This window comes from Schistocerca cancellata, chromosome 2 (assembly GCF_023864275.1).
Source record: "Schistocerca cancellata isolate TAMUIC-IGC-003103 chromosome 2, iqSchCanc2.1, whole genome shotgun sequence".
NCBI lineage: Eukaryota > Metazoa > Arthropoda > Insecta > Orthoptera > Acrididae > Schistocerca > Schistocerca cancellata.
Genome location: NC_064627.1, coordinates 674,571,883 through 674,590,811, shown reverse-complemented (window position 1 = coordinate 674,590,811; position 18,929 = coordinate 674,571,883). Strand labels below are relative to the sequence as shown.

The following is an 18,929-nucleotide window of genomic DNA, read 5'->3' as shown; positions in this document are numbered from 1 at the left end:
TTCATTATTAATGTCTACCCCTACTACTTGGCATCTTCCAGCTCAATAACAGCTCGTGTCAAATGATCAGATTCGTGCTTCAATGGTTTGAGGACCTTGATAATGAACTCACGTTCCAGCACGTCGTCCAACACCAGAACAGGCGAGGCTTAGGATCGACGTCTACGTTGTCGTACTCACTTACAAAACGCTGACGAAGCGCGCAGTTTTCTTTGAATTTTCTAGATCTCTTGCTTCATAAGGGTCCCCACCTGGTGATCTGTGCTCAAGAACAGGTCGAATAATCTCCTTCGTTGGTGGATTACATGTATTTAGGAATCTGCCTTCCCAGCGGCTAGATTTGGTGATCGTTCTGCCTTATAGAACTCTGAACATGAACTTTTGGTTGTGGCTGGTATCTGCGACTTACTCCAGTGACTGGTAGCCGATCGTGCAAACAAACCTCCCCAGAGCTTTAGGTTTGTCTGCGAGCAGTTATTAAATTAGTTGTTTTTTAAGGAATTTTGAAAAATTGCCAAATACGATCTCGTTTCCGAATTCAGTGAATGCTTCTGGCATAACTGTCCGCTTGCTTGTTTAACCTTCGGTCTCTTTTGTACTAATAATTGCGTATTGCTTGGATCTGCTTTAGCAGTAAATTTTATGTCTGTTATTGAACTATAGTGAGTCCTACTGATCAGTCATTATCTACCAGGGTACGAAGTTACCTTCTACGTGGCGTAATTGTTTTCACAATTTGAACCTTAGCTCATCAATTTTGTCTTCCCCTTAGCTCATTCTCTGCTGTAGAATACCCAAGTAGCTCCAAATCATTTTCTTGTAGCCTCTGTTAAGCAGAAATGTCTTTTTATATTTCCTATTTGTTTCGTAGAACGCTAGTAATAAATGAAAGGACACTAATTCCTATCTCTACATTTTCTGAATATGAAAGTTCGAGCATGTGTTTAGTACACAGTAAGTGAGGTGGGACTCGCATTCTAGATTATGTGTTTCACAAAAAGGATGGATAATCCTAAAGGGAAGTACAGGTATTTTATCTTTTAATAGGACGCAGTCGATTTCTTTGTTGGACTTGTCGAAATATTCTCGTTGTCCATCTGCTGTAACCTCCTCCTCTTCCTTTCTCCCGTTCAGTAAAGTAGCCACAAGAATCATTGTCCCTGTTTCCCACCCTAATCGTGGCACACCGAAGTCTCGCGCTGTCTATATCATATGAATAGGAAGTTTACGCACGATATTCTTAGAGATCTCTTTGAAGCATTCCACAATTTCGATACATGATGCGGATGGGCAATAGAAACATTCGATTTTACCTTTGGTCCACATTCGAGGCACTTCCGTGCACCCAAGTTATGTTGCATTCTGACTCTTTATAAATGTTACGCGAGGTTATTGAGCTCCTCACTGCAACAAACACTCCAGAATAATCGGCGTTCATCCTATCCTTCCGGGTCTGCTCGGAATTTGAGACTTCGCCGTTATCCATTTGTGGTTGCCTTTTGTTCCAAGTATAATGCCCGAATTACTATAGCTAATAACTGATGGCAATTTCGGGATATACTCTGCAAAACCTTGCTGTTGGTTAGTATTAAGTTTACGCTTTATTTTTAATGACTTAGCCGCGCAGGATTAGCCGAGCAGTCTAAGGCGCTGCAGTCATGGATTGTGCGGCTGGTCCCGGCGGAGGTTCGAGTCCTCCCTCGGGCATGGGTGTGTGTGTTTGTCCTTAGGATAATTTAGGTTAAGTAGTGTGTAAGCTTAGGGGCTGATGACCTTAACAGTTAAGTCCCATAAGATTTCACACACATTTGAACATTTTTTTTAATGACTTAAAAGATCGTCCGTTAATAAGTATAGCTGTGATACAATCTTGGTTCTGTAGTGCGCTACATCTGGCTGCTTATCGATACTTCAGAGCGCTGTGATATGACTGAATAGCTTTACCCTATCAATGGCAAGCCATACCACAGATTCCCGGAGTCGTGTTGCTGATAACGGAGTTGTTCTTTGCATACATCAAGTGAATACCAGATCCAAACACAGACGAATCCTGGAGCTGAACTATATAAGCAATGCCCTCGCGAACAGGCAATTGTCTGAGTGGCATTCCAATGTTCCTGTAATAGTGCTGTGCATACACACTCTCCCTTGAATACAGCAGACTGTGTTGAAGAATGCTTAAACTGCACAGAGGAAACAAAATTGCAACCCCAAGAAGGAGTAGTGCGGCGTAACACGAAGTAATTGAGCTCAGAGGGTGCACAACTTGTGCACTAAATCTACTGTTCTTCTCGCCTTCGACCTGAAAATTTTTCTCCGCAATACATGTTTTCGTCGTTGCCTTCAAAAAATAGTTTTTCTAGGTTAGGGTTTCTTGCTCTTTACACTCATTTTTTGCTGCCTATATTCTCTTTGGCTGATTTCTGTTTTCCCTTCGTCTTACATCCTTTTTCTTCTCTTTCTTTATTTACCGCTTCAAGGTCACTGTTATATGGACTGGCTGTAAGTAGCCCTATGGCGGCAGAGTCGTTCTTTCGGCCGCTAGTTTTACGTTTTCAGCCTACTCAAAGAGGTCAGATGCCACCTCCGTAATGGCCACCTTGCCCGCATTGACCACTTTACAAAAAGCCTGCCTACCCTCTAATAGCGTGACGGATCTCTCAGTGACTACAGTTGGATTTTGGAGTCAAGATATTACACTTTCGATATAAATTCATTAAGAAGTCATAAGTCAGATTACCTCTCCACAACAAATACACTACGTGACCACTTACCTTACATCAGAATAAATAGAATCGACCGAAATTATTGTAACTCTGAAGAGCGACACAGCAGACATGTTCATCAGGTGACTGGACTATCCAGGCAGAATAATTTAAAGCATTTCCCGCGCCATTATAGCACCCAGGACCCCAATGGTCACTTTGCCCGGTTCTCCCCCACCTTTCTTCGTAAAAACACGGTATATATTTAAGACAGGGAAACATATCTAGAAGCCGTTGTGAATCCAATCTTCCCTTTAAAAAAATGGCTGGAAAGCGTTTTATCGCGCTTTTTCCATTGCTCTCAGGCCTATGTCAGAGAGCATTATTCTCTTCACAAGGTACATCTAATTGTAACGTTTCCAAGTTAACTATTTCTTTCAGAAAGAAGGAAGGTTATGAGGCTAAACGATCATCATTAGAGATTAATGCACTGTCACCTTGCTAGCGAATTTCCGTGTGCTAACGGACAAAGCGAAATATCCTTCGAGATCTGAGCGGCGGCATATTCGTTTATAAGCCCGAGAACAAGTGGACGAAGCCATAAACAAACTGCACTCCGGTACTGCTAAAAGTATGGCCACGCTCTACTCGAGCAAATGGCCAATGAATTCACTACCAAGGCTGTACAACAATACAAGCGAGGCCGACCTTTCTTGCTCCACAGCTCATAAAGTTTCAGTGGCATACGGCGGAACCATTACGACGGGGTGTGCTATTTTGAAGTCGCTTATTGTTTTGGAACTAATTTACTTGCTGCTGGATGTAAACAATAGTCAATGTTCATCGCACTAAACATCCTAGCGTCCTGCGTATTTCCTCTTCTGTATTCCTACAGATAAGATATGCCTGTTCACATTTGTACCGCGAATGTAGAACATGTGAGATGCCATACCTGTATTCTCACTCACCAGGACAGAACACAAAAGTTCCAAGAGTCCACCAAAATGGTGCTTCTACTGACGTTCCTGCACAGAAGTAGCTCGTAGGTCGCAAAGTTGGACTGTCTTGGTGTGAGACTGTAATGAAAGTTACTAGGGAGTGGGCTAAGGCCCTGTAACGCTACTAACTGAACAGTCTGATTAAAAGTTTAGGGATGCTGCTGACTTGAAGTAAACGGAAACGTCACAGCAGAAATGTCACAAACTGCTAACAAGTGATACAATAAACGTTCGATTACAATGTCGCACATTATATAGTTCACAGTTAACAACCTCAATATTTGGTCATTAAAGCTTTACATAAATCACCTAACAAAACAGCTTCCCATTTACACGTTCTACTCTGCATTGTACGCAAAGTCGGGGTGCATTAATATTTACATATTCGGGTAACAGTAACATATTAAATGTGCAGCATTGCCTACACCGAACTGTACAGCCACTATAACCGCGTGCTGACTCTAGGATTGGATTATCGGGCAGCGATATATCGAAATACAGATATATTGGAATCAAATAGGCGATATTTTAATCGATATTGATCCAGCCGATATATCGGTGACATCGATGTCCTGTGGTGACATAATAGGACAAAAATACTATTATTATCATAATCATCTAACCCACAATAGACAAAACTCAGCTCTACTTTCTTTTTAGTACTGGAACATTTAAACATAAAGGCGCTACCTACCTATCTACAGGTTTTTACTTTGAAGTTCTTAAATAAATTTTTACTATTATCAGTTGTGTAATTTCGTTACTCCTCTCAGTCGAAAGTAAGGTTAGCAGAAGTAGAGGAAAAAATGGAAGCTAAAAAAAAAAGGGAATAACTTCAGAAACTTCTCCTGAATTATCAATACACTTCCGAATACCACCCGCTGGACAGTTAGGAAATAATTCATTCCCAGTCTAGAGGGAAGTAGATTAAAAGCCAAAAAATTATTTTTTAAAAGTTCTTTAGAAAATAAGTTTTGAAATTGATGATTTTTTGATTTATATTATCTGTATTTTAAGTGATTTTTTTTCTATTTTTCTAAGATATCTCCATTTATATGTAAAGTAATGTAAACTTGTTTTTTTAATTTAATATTACTTCATAAAACCACTCTTTACAGTTTTAAATAACACGTGCAATCATAATTAAGCTGAATTTTAAAACTAAATTTTTGAGCACCCGTATATCGAAACACTGATGTTGCTCATTCGATTAAGCGTCCATATCGGCGTTTAGTATGGTCCGTTCGATTATATCGAATATGGATATTTATTTTTCGATGTGCCATCCCTAGCTCGCATCTCTTGCACTCGACTGCAGCCAGTTCGAAACACTTCGCTCGGATCTAATTGTTGACATGTCGAAGGCGCACGATGTGCTTCGTCTGCATGACATTATAATGCTATAATTATAAATAAAACTTGTAATAAAAGAAGTTGAATAAACTGCATTATCTCCTACTATTGAAGGTAGCTGCCATCAGTGTCAATAAAATCTGAATACAGATATAAAGAAACGTTAATAGATGAAAATATGTCTACATTTTACTCCATCTCTCACCACACCTCGCCACAAAAAAATGGTTCAAATTGCTCTGAGCACTATGGGACTTAACATCTGAGGTCATCAGTCCCTTAAAACTTAGAACTAATTAAACCTAACTAACCTAAGGACATCACACACATCCATGCCCGAGGCAGGATTCGAACGTGCGACCGTAGCGGTCGCGCGGTTCCAGACTGAAGCGCCTAGAACCGCTCGGCCGCATCGGCCGGCTCACCTCGCCACATTTAACGCTATTCTTCTTTACTATAAAGTGAGGACTGGGAATGAATGCTGTGGCTCCCAGAGCCAAAAACGCTGCAAGCTATTAATATCAGTGCAACTCCAGTGGCCGCCATAGAGCAAATAACGAAATTTTAGTTATAGTCCGTATACAGTGCATTGGGAATAACGCATGATTAAATCTGTATGCGATCTGGTGCTATACAGGGTGCGAAATTTAGCACACAAATATGCCACCTCTGGCAACAGCAATAGTTCTAACCCGACTTGGCATCGAGTCGATCTGAGCCTGGATGAAACGTATGAGCACGTCATTCCATGTTGCATCAACTCTGTGACAGAGATCATTACTCATAGTGGCTGGCGAGTCTTAGTGTGTCAGTCTCCTGGAAACACATCACTAGGTGTTTCAGTGTATAGAGATATGGAGAAGGCACTGGCCACAGCAACAAGTAAACGCCCTCTGTATCGGTGAAGGTCAGGACAGCAAGCTAAACATGCAGCCTTGCGTTATCCTGTTGAAACACAACGTCGCGGAGACCTCGAAAATAGGGAACAGTCAACGGCCTTAAAATGTCAGAAATGTGACGCTTGCTGCCTAAATTACCGGCTTCACCAACCAAAGATGATCGTGCTGTGTTCCCAATTGCACGCCATAGCAACATGGCAGGTGCTAGACCCATGTGACGATGACGCAGTCTGCCAACTTCGTTGTCCACGGAACCTCCACATAAGAATTTGTCCATCGTGATGACGTACACTGAATCGGGACTCGTCTGAAAAGACGACGTGGTGTCACCCCTCTGTTGTTGGTTGCGCTGCTCGCAGCCCACTTCTTGCTCGTACCGCGTCTAGTCAAAGCTGCAACAATGGGCATTGTCCCGACAGTCCATGGTTATTTAGACGTCATCGCACTATCCTTGTGGATACTTGTTTTACTGCGAATATGTCTATTTTTCTTGCAAACATGCATGACTTGGCTGTACGATCCCTCATGACCAACCAAACAGCATATCTGTCCCCTCGGGCACTAGTTGCACGAAGCCTCTGCGATTTTGTCTAGCGCAGACTATGGCCCTTCTGGATTGATTGATTCCTCATCCACATGATACTCGTGAGATCCCAACCAAGACGAGCAACAAATCGTGCAACTGAGTAAACCTGACCCAGAGTACAGGCACAAAATTTTACCTGCTTTTGAGGTGGTCACCTGCAAATGCAGTCACTCTCCGAAATAGATCTCAAACACGCATCCAGCCATCCTGATTTGGGTTTTCCATGATTTCCCTGAATCGCTTATGCCGGGATGGTTCCCTTATAAGGGCACGGCCGACTCCCCCATCCTTCCCTAATCCAGTGGGACCGATAACCTCACTGTTTGGTCCCTTCCCCCTAATCAACCAACTGAGCAAAACAGGTCGACTGTCTGCAGTGGTCAATTTTTGAGTCAAGTCAACCATGCAGGGAAATAGAGAAAAGTTAAGTTGGCACTTTTCTTCCTGTTTTCGTAGACTTAGGACTCCCTGTGACCATTAAGCTCAACCACTCATAGGTGTGGTTAAAAATGGTTGACTAAATATTCATGCCCGTGATGGGACTCTCCTCAAGGTAATTAAAATAACACACTATTTTCATTATTCATAATAATAATAAAAACATTTAAAAGATAATTGTGACTGACTTCATTATTTAACAGAATGTTGGTTGAAGATCATTTAAGGAAATACGTGACTTCCGTGTTTTTAGTGTGCAGCTCTATGCTACTCCACATTGCGTTTCTTTCTGTTTCTGAAATTTATTTCTTCCAACAATGATCACCTTAATGGCATCTTTCACTTGTCATATGCTCCATACGGTCATTACAATCCATTCTAACTTACTAGGACACAAGGTTGGTTGGTTGTTTGGGGAAGGAGAAGACCAGACAGCGTGGTCATCGGTCTCATCGGATTAGGGAAGGATGGGGAAGGAAGACGGCCGTGCCCTTTCAGAGGAACCATCCCGGAATTTGCCTGGAGTGATTTAGGGAAATCACGGAAAACCTAAATCAGGATGGATGGACGTGGGATTGAACCGTCGTCCTCCCGAATGCGAGTCCAGTGTCTAACCACTGCGCCACCTCGCTCGGTAGGACGCAAGGAGCAGGAACTGCCACACACAGAACAGCACTCTGAGGAAGTGACACTGCTACCAACAGTTTAGTGCAAACATTACTAATAGCAAATAAAACATTCATCTGCATTCTACCTGAAAATAACACACCTCATCGCGGTCAGGCGACCTTTTTAGCTGAGGTAATGCTGGATCTGATCACGCACAGCTAGGCGAACAGTGCACCTTTTCGCACGCAGTCGGTAGCCACCTTGTGGAATGATAAAACGCATTCTAACCAGTTGATGATACTGCCGCTGTCATATCCTGACACTTAATGTTAGACGTCTCTCCTCTTTCCTCACAAATAAACAACGCTCAAATACGATTTCTGAATGATAAACCTGATACAAAAGTTTTGCTTCCTACAGAATGTAGATGGTCTTACTCGGGAATACATCGTGTGGTTGTGCTGAAGTGGGAGTAATTTGAATATCCAAGCATGTAATACATTTCATAGAAATCCGACGTTTGTTGCATGCTGCCTACATTGTGCTGCAACGTAAAGTGTTTTCCGTAGCAGTCTTGTTTACCTAGAAGCACTGAACTGTCTCCTCAGTTAGTCTAGTATTACTGCATTTTCAGTTTCATCACGCATCATGACATAGTGTGTAGTAATCACCACACATGGTCTATTCTTTTCAGTTCACTCAGCGTTTGGACTGAGAGTAAATGTATTAATCTCTAGTTTGTTTTTGCTTTTGTGTATCATTTTCCATCGACTAATTATAGTGATCGTCGATATACTGAACCATTCTAACGAAGCGGTGGTACATGTCTGTGAAAACAAGTTTTATGCTGAATTTCTACGCGAACATTTTTAAATAATAAAAATACTGATAGTAAATGGTCTTGTTTGTTGTTAAGTAATCAGTCGCAGTACCTAATGTTTGTAATATTAGTTTTCTTTCTTGGTGTAACAGGTTATAATATACGACGCTATGAGTGAATGACAATGCAAAGAAGTTACATTCTGTGAATGAAGCTCTAAACCACAATGACTTTCTCAGTGTGAGTTCTGTGAAAAGTTGCGAAACTGCAAAGTGAGAAGATTGCAGAATGTACGCTGGCCCTTCCCAAACAACTAGTTTGCATACAGGCACATATGAACAGCAGGACGGTAGTTCACTTGTATTTCGTTTGAGTCCATTGTTATTGGAATGACGTTGCAGCCGTTCATGCAGATGCAAACATATGCCTGCAAATCAGCTATCAGTTACGCGCGTCAGAAGTAACATCGATAATACTGCACAAACAGCTCTGTCCACAGAGCAAGATATAAACTTACGTTTACCAAGACAGAATAAATATAAAACTCCAAACATCATTTTCTGTCAAGGAATGAAACTGAACAATAAGTTGCCCAATGAGTTCATGTACATTATTAAAACGAACTTATTGAAAAAGCAGTTGAAAAGTGCATATTAAGCTATACAATATCTACCGTGAAAGATTACCTCAATGAAGGACTACAACTCGTAGCAGGCATTGGTAAAAAGTATAACACAAGTGAAACATAATAAAACAGTACTATTTCATATAACACTTAATACTGTTCTCTTTCGCTTCTTTTCCTTTTCTAGAAAAACTTCACTCCCAGAGCTCTTTCTGAGCTCAGCATCTCACTCTCTCAGAGGGATGCTATGTCGAATTTTTCGCTCTAGCAAATGAGAAATGGGAAGCAAACATTGTCACCGTGGTCGTGATGTCTGCTGAAAACGTAGTGTTACATTATGAAATGATGTGTCTACAGTGTGTCTAGTCTGCGCAGTCACTGGTAGTGGGAAATAAATGAACAGTGTAACGTTAGGTTTTAATGTTGTTAAATACAGGTTCCTATTACAAGGCCATGACCGACGACCTGTCCCATCCTCGTCACACTATACCTATAAGTACGTCAGTGCATGTATATATGAATTATATTGTTTTTTATTCTTAAACTGTAGTGCCATGACAAGTCCAAGTTATACCTCCCCAGGATTTCCTGACCAGTTCTCTCGTGTGAGTAGACAAAATAACTTCACCGAGTTTGAGTCTATGTAGTCGAGTTATTTTCAGTTTATTAAGTGAATATTTACTTGCAGCTGTTAGATGAACAGTTATTTAAAAAAGATCAACACCTGGAGCTATTAACTGAAGAGCCTGTCCCAAGGGTAACGTGCTGTCAATATTTATTCAATAATGTTGATTTCATTGTCTCCACTATCAGTGGCTGGAATTCTTTTCGCAGCTTGAGGCTATCAAATGCACCACACCAGCCTCAGCTCTCCCAGCAACTGAAGAGGCCCTGAGACTTAAATTGGCTCTCTTTGTAACAGAAGCAGGCCACTTGGGTGTTAAGGGCCTTTTGATATTTCAACGCAAGTTAAGCACTGCAATAAAGCAGTTTATTGATCTAGATTTAAATATGATCTGTTCTCTTCCATCAGACATGTTGACATCCACTCATTGCAGCCCATTCTACAAGTCCCAAAAATTCCTGAAAGGAACTGATTTATGCTGTCTACCTGCAACACAATTAACGATAAGTTTCTGGTCATTCATTAATAGACCTCCAGGTGACTACAACAAAGATTCCTCATTTACTAGCCGGACGGAGTGGCCGAGCGGTTCTAGGAGCTACAGTCTGGAACCGCACTGCCGCTACGGTCGCAGGTTCGAATCCTGCCTCGGGCATGGATGTATGTGATGTCCTTAGGTTAGTTAGGTTTAAGTAGTTCTAAGTTCTAGGGGACTGCTGACCTTAGCAGTTAAATCCCATAGTGCTCAGAGCCATTTTGAACCACATTTACCAATCTGACTCCTTTCCTACCAAAACTTTATAGGCCACTGACAACGTCACACACAAATTAAGTGCATCTCAAGCATTGTTTATAGGAACGAATTTTACATAAAAGCGCAGTTAAGCAAATGCAAAATGGTACACAAAAACTGAAAATAACTCCACTGTGCCAACACGATCGCTGTGAAGTTAACTTGTCTACCCAAGTAAGAGAACAGGACAGGAAATGGTGGGGAGATGTAATCTGTCTGTAAACTGAAAACCGAGCAGTGCTCATGTTGGAGGAAGTCGTCTTTCCCGGAAAAACGCTACAAATGCCGTACACCATTACTGAGAACCAGTTCCTCTGTAGCAGTGTAGAACAGTGTGCAGAGATTTTTCGTAGAATCCGCCCATATGCTTTCCGTATTCAGTGCAGTGTTAAGACAATGTGTGGAATATGAAGAACCCACCCCTCCCATCCCACCCTCGGAAGTGTCAGGGCACCGCGTCACCACCGCTTCATAAGGCGAGCTGCGAAGTGGTCCGTATAACATTGTGAAATACCCTGCAGTTGCTTTTTACGGCATACTGCAGTAGAGAGCAACGGAAACTGCCTGCTTGGTCATCATTTTGCAGATCTATGGAGGGAAGTGTATAACCACAATCCCACGACTTACCTTATCTCACACTTCTGTCCTCCGCCTCTCCACCCTCTTACGCACGCGGAATGCAAATTAACCCCTAAGACGGTTCTGCAGCACTTACATGTGGCACACGCATTTAATATCTGTCCTTAACACTCTTCTTTTAACAATAAACAACAGTTTTATACTACAAAAATTCCATTTTTAATGATCTGCGATTTTTATACCCCCTACAATGCGGAAACCATTAGACCTAGAAAAAAAATGAATAAGACCTTTTTTTCAGGAAATTTAGTACTGTTTAATTTTTTACCGGGAAACATTTTCGCTAGCTGGCGCTGTTTTCGAGATATTCAAGAAAAACCTTAAAAAGCTATTTTTACATCTCCCCAACTCCCACGCAGTCACCTCAACGGTCAGGATTTTTACTATATCGTTCTTGCCACCGCCTCTCCGTACTACAGCACAATAATTTACGAATACACGGATTTTTCCCCCAGTCGACATGTTTTGGTCTTCGCTGACTGTGTTATTAGTCACTCTGCTCATATATTTTGCTTTTGTGTTGCAGGCGTGATCGCTCCCTGCTCAGTAACACGGCGAGGGGCGGCATCTCTTCAGTGTGTCTTCGGATGGTGAGTTTACGAAGACAGCACAGCGCTCCCATGCGTCCTTTTGTAACGCTGAGCCAATTTTTCCCCTTTATCAGCCAGTGCAAAATGTTACTACTGGATAACAGCCACATTTTGTTTTGTTTCGTTTTCTTTTCTTTTGTTTCATTTGGCCTCCAGAGTTTGTACTCTATTTATCCATTGAGAACACATTTCACATAGAACACATAATCGTACGAAGAAAATCCAAAATGCATATTTACAGAACTGGAGGCTGAAGCCGTCAACTTTTTCCTCAAAAAATCCTTAACAAATACAATATAAGTAGATATATTTACGTAATCACTTCACACTACTTCTTAAATTTAATAATAAGTGATAGACACAATAAAAATATGAGTCCTACAGATTTTTCCCTATATTCTTAAGAAAACTAACGATCACTTTATACTAGGGAGTGTCTTTAGAAACCAAAAGAGGAGACGCTGATTGAGGGAAAGGGTAATCCATACTCATTCAAGTTCTCATTATTTTCGATCTTTCATTGTCAAGTTTGAAACACGAAAATAAGATGTGGCGTACACGAGCTGCTGACCCGGAATGCCACTCTCTTGCAAGGAAATTGTAAATGTTGATTCTACACAGATGTAGAGGAAGCGAGGCGGGGTTAGAGCGGACTCGAATGATGGTGGAAATCGTAGCTCGGTCCAAATGTCTCCTCGTAAGCCACGGTCTTGCAGTAAATTGAGGTTGCAATGCCGCAAAATATCCGCCTTTCGTTTGTTGGGACACATTTCACATCTCGTCATTGCTGTTTTCCGTGATTCTTGACTTGACCTAAGTAGTCTGTACACGGTAATTTCATATCGAGAATAGTTCTTGTTGATGCAGCTTGGATCGCTGAGACGTCAGCTTCCTCGTGATAGCGGACGCCACAGTTGCACTGTACCCACAGGAGCATGACTGTCTGCCCTCTCCCTTTACAGTCAATAAATTCAAGTACCACATCCAAACATAATGGTTGGGAGTTTTATTTGATCTTTGGACTTGAATACATTTAAGAACACTGGGGGTCGGACACGATTAATATCTTTAAGATGGGTTTGAAGAGACTAACTTAATTGCTTCCAAAATTCCCGCAGTTTCTACCGTAAAAAGTGAAGCACTTTTACTTAGTTTGAAGACTTCACTGGTTTGAATGTGTGGACATAGAAAAGCACATCCATCATACTCCTATTGTGGAATTTTGGATCCATCAGTATATATACATACATAACCAGACCACTGAGCTTCAATGAGTCAATCAAATCTGCAATACGTTAACACTCAGAATGCTTCTCATGTTACAATAATAGACTGGAATTGGCAGCTGACTGAGTCAACATCATATTCAAATAAAAGCAAATGTGACGAACATAGCATAGAATTTGACAGGATGCCAAGAGTCAAAGCTTGTGCAGACGGCCGGAATTTTAGTTCTTCTGTTGAGGGCTTTCCATAATTTGTTAACGTAGTGTCTGTTCTTGTAGAGAGGACATTTCATGATGGCCATTCCTTGAATAAAAAATTTGTCTGACAGCATTTAACGTCTGATCCTGAAGGACATCTCTCCCGCCACCACCAAAAGCGGTTTTGTAGGCGTCGAACACATGGCTCCAAGAAAGATACGAATGGCTCTGAATTGAAGAGCATCTAATTCGGAGAGATAAATCTTAGGCGCATTGTGATACAGCATACAACCATAGTTCAGTCTAGATCGAATAATCCCTCGGTATATCCTGAGCACAATATTCTGAAGCGCTTCCTACAACACTCGGGTGAGATAGCGGGTTGCATTTAATCCTGTCTCGCATTTATCAACAAAAAATTGTATGTGAGGCGCCCAACTGAGCCAAGAGTCAAATATCCTTCCGAGGAATGGAGCATAAGATTTTATCTGGAAAGTATACTTCGCTCATGTGGCGTGATCAACGATGAGGGCAACGTTCGATTTTTCAAAAAGGTACGGTCACCGATTTCTCAGCCGAGATATTCAACCTACTGTTAAGACAGCCATTCATCGATGTGTCCAATGGCAATGAGTAATTCCGATTTAGCCTGAATATATGAGTCTGCGTATGAATAAACACAAACATCGTCTGCATATTTCAAAATTTTGTCGGGATATACAGGAAGGGAATTAACATTGCATGACGGGGCAGGCCCTAAGAGACTATAGCGCAGCCACACAAAAATATTTGTCATTTAAGCTATTGTGCTTCTGAATCTTGTGTTGTGCAACAATTTGACGTGACACAACAGCCAAGCGAGTTTGTCGATCAGTGTCACTCACATGGTTGAAAACGCGAGAACTTTGTATTAATTTTGATGATATGAATTTTTGTAACCTTGTTAAAAAAGTCTGCTTCCAAGGCTTAGCACTCTGCTTATCAGGTTATCTCGTGAAACTCACAACTTCGATCCCCAGCATTCTCAGATAGGTTTTCTCGCTATGGAGACTGGACTGAATCCACGCAACTGAAGAAAAAAGAAGAACTGAGAAGATGCTTGCTGTGTCATCAACTATCAATGATCTGTACAACAGTGGCTTCGCGGAGATCAAACCGAAGAAGAAACGCGTTCCATCGTCACGCAATCTAACAGTTATTTGGTAAACACTGAGCTCCTAAGCAATCCCTGTGATCAGCACATTGCTGTGTTCACGTGGAGACGACGAAGCCGCAGTGTCTGGAGCGAGCTCCAAGACGAATCTTGTGGTAGACTCACGCGCCAAGTATCACAGTACGCCGTCGCATATCTTCCACAAATATTGACTTAGAGGCTGCTTTGCTCTCATCCGAGGCGTCGTTCCCAAACGAAATATCTGACTGATCCCAACCGACAAAACATCGATGCCTTCTCGGAATTTCTTTCGGCGACGCCCGAACAGCAGTTAACCGGTTCTCTGTTAGTCCGTTTTCGAGAACACGCCGACGCCTGACGTCAGAAATTAATGAGCAGACGTCAGGCTGTTCTGTTCTTGCTACTGTTTGACCACTCTGTGTGTGCGTGTGGGGGTGGAGGGCGGGGGGCTTTAAGAATGTTAGAAGAAAGAAAAAAGCAGCAGGTGGTCCGACAGAGACAGAGGAGGCTTGGAAGTTTCTTTGCTTTGCAACGACTTTAGCATTTCGTAACTTAGTGATCATCCAGTGATAAACAACGCGTAACTCTCCTGCATTTGAGTGCCTTGTCTTCTCTAAACATATAGGCAACATTAATGTGAGATACAACTCCAGGCGTGCCTCAGTTCTTACATTATCTTTTGTGTGCTTTTAATAGCGCCTTTTTGCTTTCGCACTTGGATAGGCAGCCACAGTGTCTGAAGTTATGTGTTGCGACAAAGCAATGTTAACAACTCCCCTTCTCCTTGGTGTTTTAGTAGGAGGACTATTCAGTCGGTGAAGCGTTTTTGTGTTGGTTTTGTACGGATACAAAACGCATTCTATTGTGCAAAAGGAGCGAACTAAGACACGCGAAATGCGTATATACATTGACTGTGATACATCTACTGACATCACTGTTCGTTTTATAGCGGAGAAGTAAAATTAAGTGCTTCAGCGGATTAAAAGCATAAATCTCATACCCATCTGCCTAATTTCTTGTTAACTTTTCCGCTCCATAGCTAGGAAAGGAGCTAGCAGGGTGGCAACCGGCATCTAGTTTCACACAAATACGCGCTCAGGAGATGTTAAATGTTGACACAAAACTTCAGTTTTTCTCATGGCGTCAGATTTTAACTGTGAATTCATTCTGTTTCTTTGTGAAATACACAAAATCTGTTTCTCGTCACTTCAGACATTGTAATTCCCGCCACCAATAACCTGTAAAACATGAAAATTCTTTTCCGTATGTTTAGCTTCTGTACATCAATAAGGATGAACAACTATAACACAACAGAGTATTAGTAGCGGGTTGTTTCTAAACAGTGCAGCTAGGTACTCGCTATGATGAGCTAAGTAAACATAACTGGTACGAGTGTATGGTGGTGGAATTCTTCTCTGGATCAGCCCTGTAATGTCCCGCATTTGCAGTAGCTGTTTGTAACGAAACTACCATCAGAGTGACAAACTGTTGAATAGTGTAAATGATATGTGATGGTATGTGCCAGATGTTGTTCGTTTATCAGGCTGTATTACGCTGCAGGCGAAAGACATAACTGACGTTGTTCGTTATGTTCCATGTCAGCGAAAGTATGTGTTCGTTGTATAGGCACTACGAACGCGTGGGATCTTTTTTCCTTCTACTACAACGTTTAATCTTCGTCGAAGACCTTGCACTAAGTTTTGGTAGTTTTTTTTTTTAATCCACGAAACACCCCACAGATGTAATTCATTCGACATGTTGACTGCAATTTGCGGCCTGAACAGGTCACTCAACTACTCATTTTATTCGAATGTCCGATGCTTCGACCCTTCCTTTCTATTTAGCAAAACTGTCATGCTAGTGTAGAAAATATTTCACTGCAGTTGCCGCTGTGTGGCAAGTATACTGCTGCTTATAATGTACTCATTAACACCTGCGTTGATATTACAAAACACGAAAACTAATTGTCAGGGCACAAAACATGTAAAAAAGCACCAGGCCATACCACCATCTCCGCCGAAGTTCACTATCTCTACAATTCAGGTAAATATCGTTCGTTAGACATCCGAAAAGATACGCACAGGCCCGTAAGAGTGGCGCGTCTTGGACAGAGGCTCCGCCACGCCATCATGGATGTTTTCATTGCTCCATAGATCAGCGACATCGTCATGTACACCACACTAAGGAACGTCGCACATTTTCTTGTGGTTAGTGATATATGGGCAGTAGTGCGACTGCGGAAACATCGTCGTATCGCCTCTTGACGGATCATACCGAAGATTGATACGTAGAATGCATTTTAGGTTCTGGCAGTGCCTACTGCTTAGTTTCTTATGCCAACCAGAGCTGGAAGCGTGGGCAGTGTTTTCGATATTTCCGCCACACAGCAATAAATATTAGCGAAAGTTATCTCCTGTGAAATCTCTTCTTTGGAATAAGTTGACTTTAAGGAGTTGAAACCACGTCTCTGTGGAAGTCACACCCTTCTTTAAATGACGGAGAAGTTTTTCCACCGAATTTGTTGCTGTAATTTTATTAGAAAGCTTCTTTCATCATATTATAGAGAGTTAATTGTGTGCTAGGGAGACATCTTCAAGAGAAAACCCTCAGCATTTCGTCCATTTTTTCCCATGATTTCCAATACGAAGGTGCCACTCAGCTCTCTTCTTGGCCACATGTTACACAAAACGGATCTTTGATGCTGACACATCTGACCGTGACTCCAAGGGGTAGTCACACAGTTTTAATTATCAACTCGAAGAAATAAAATTATATACTTAATTTTTTGTTTATTTGCAGTTGCATGCCTACGGTCCTAGTATACAGTGTAAATCTCGCGCCACAGTATCGTATCACGCCGTTAAAGAAGCCAAGACAGAATCGCGCTGCCCGACCTCCATGTCAGCTTATTTATAACGCGTAGGCTTGCAGTAGTTTGTACATGGTTTGCATATTCTTCCAGCTCCCACCAGTGTGTAGAATTTACGGTAGGGTCTTCTTCAATAATAATCGACGTAATCACCCGCATTGTGTATATCCCATTGGGAGCGATGTGGAAGTCGTAGAATACTCTTAGCAGTGCCAGTTGTGTTGAGAGTTCGAGCGGCGCGGTCTATTACCCGACGAATTTGTAGCAGTTCCGAAGCGAATGCCGTGAAGCGTTTCCTTCGGTTTAGAAATCGAATTGAACTCACAAGGGCTTAATTCAGGGGAGTGCAGCAGATGGTATACAACATAGCAGCCCCATCAGTCAAACAAATCAGTAACAACTTGCACTGTACGTGCTTGAGCATTGTCCTAGAAAATGATGGTCAGGTCCTGAAGAAAGCGGCATCACTTCTGTCTCTAAGCTGGTCGTAGGTTGTGTTCCGGAAATGAAAAGCATAGAGACAGAAGTGATGACACTTTCTGCAGGACCTGACCTTCATTTTGCAGGACAATGCTCAAGCAAGTACCATGCAAGCTGTTACTGATTTGTTTGACTGTTTTGTTTGACTGATGGGGCTGCAAAGTTGTATAGCATCTGCTGCACTCCCCTGAATTAAGCCCTCGTGAGTTCAACTCGATTTCTAAACAGAAGGAAACACTTCACGGCATTCGCTTCAGAACTGCTACAAATTCGTCGGGCAATAGACCGCGCCGCTCGAACTGTCAACACAACTCTCGCTGCTAGGAGTATCCTATGACTTACACATCGCTGGCAACGGGATATACACAATGCTGGTGATTACGTTGAAGGTCAGTAAAACTTTGAAACACTTATTTATTTTGTACGAGCTGTAAGTAAATAGTTTCCACTATTAAAGTTCCATCCCTCGTATATCGACTCTTAACGTGGAGGATCCCTAAAACCGCAAGCCCGCTGTTCAGTAGCCAATCAAGGGAGACGGCACCCTGTCCCGAGCGCCGTCACGTGTAGTCGTGCAGCAGGCAGGCAGTAAGCTGACTTCCGCTGTTTGATGGCGGCGGGCCGTGCCTTCCTGCTGCCCCGACCGGCGCGGCGGCGCGTCAGCGAAATGCAACCCGCGCGTCCAGTCAGAGGGTTCGGTTACTCGGCTTTGCCGTACGGCCAGTGGTGGGCCTATCTGTAATGAGGTGACGAAAGTCGTGGAATAGCGGTACGCACACATACAGATGGCGGTAGTATCACGTAAACAAGGTGTAAAAGGACGGTGCGTTGGCGAAGCTCTGATTTGTACTCACAAGGGAACCTCTCCATCGCACTCCCCTCAGATTTAGTTATAATTTGGCACAGTGGATAGGCCTTGAAAAACTGAACTCAAATCAATCGAGAAAACAGGAAGAAGTTGTGTGGAACTATGAAAAAATAAGCAAAATATACAAACTGAGTGGTCCATGGGCAACATACGCAACATCAAGGGTGATGTGGGCACAGGAGCGCCGTGGTCCCGTGGTTAGCGTGAGCAGCTGCGGAACAAGAGGTCCTTGGTTCAAGTCTTCCCTCCAGTAAAAAGTTTAAATTTTTATTTTCAGACAATTATCAGAGTTCAGGCACTCACACATAGTCAATTTCGCTCTCCAAAATTCCAGGACATGTTCAGATTTGCTTGGACATATGCAAGATTTGACGGTCTACACACGGAAAAATCTGAAAACGTTAAAAACATATGTTTTGACAGAGCATAGAGAA

General features: G+C 42.2%; 1 protein-coding gene across 2 annotated transcripts in view; it reads left to right on the top strand.

Moving 5' to 3' along the window:
- Nucleotides 1-18,929, top strand: part of LOC126162400 (extracellular sulfatase SULF-1 homolog) — a 782,309-nt gene that overhangs the window by 92,686 nt on the left and 670,694 nt on the right. For both annotated transcript variants that reach the window (XM_049918893.1, XM_049918892.1), the window contains exon 2: nt 11,617-11,680. The gene's annotated coding sequence lies outside the window, so the exon portion shown is untranslated. The remainder of the gene's footprint in view (nt 1-11,616; nt 11,681-18,929) is intronic.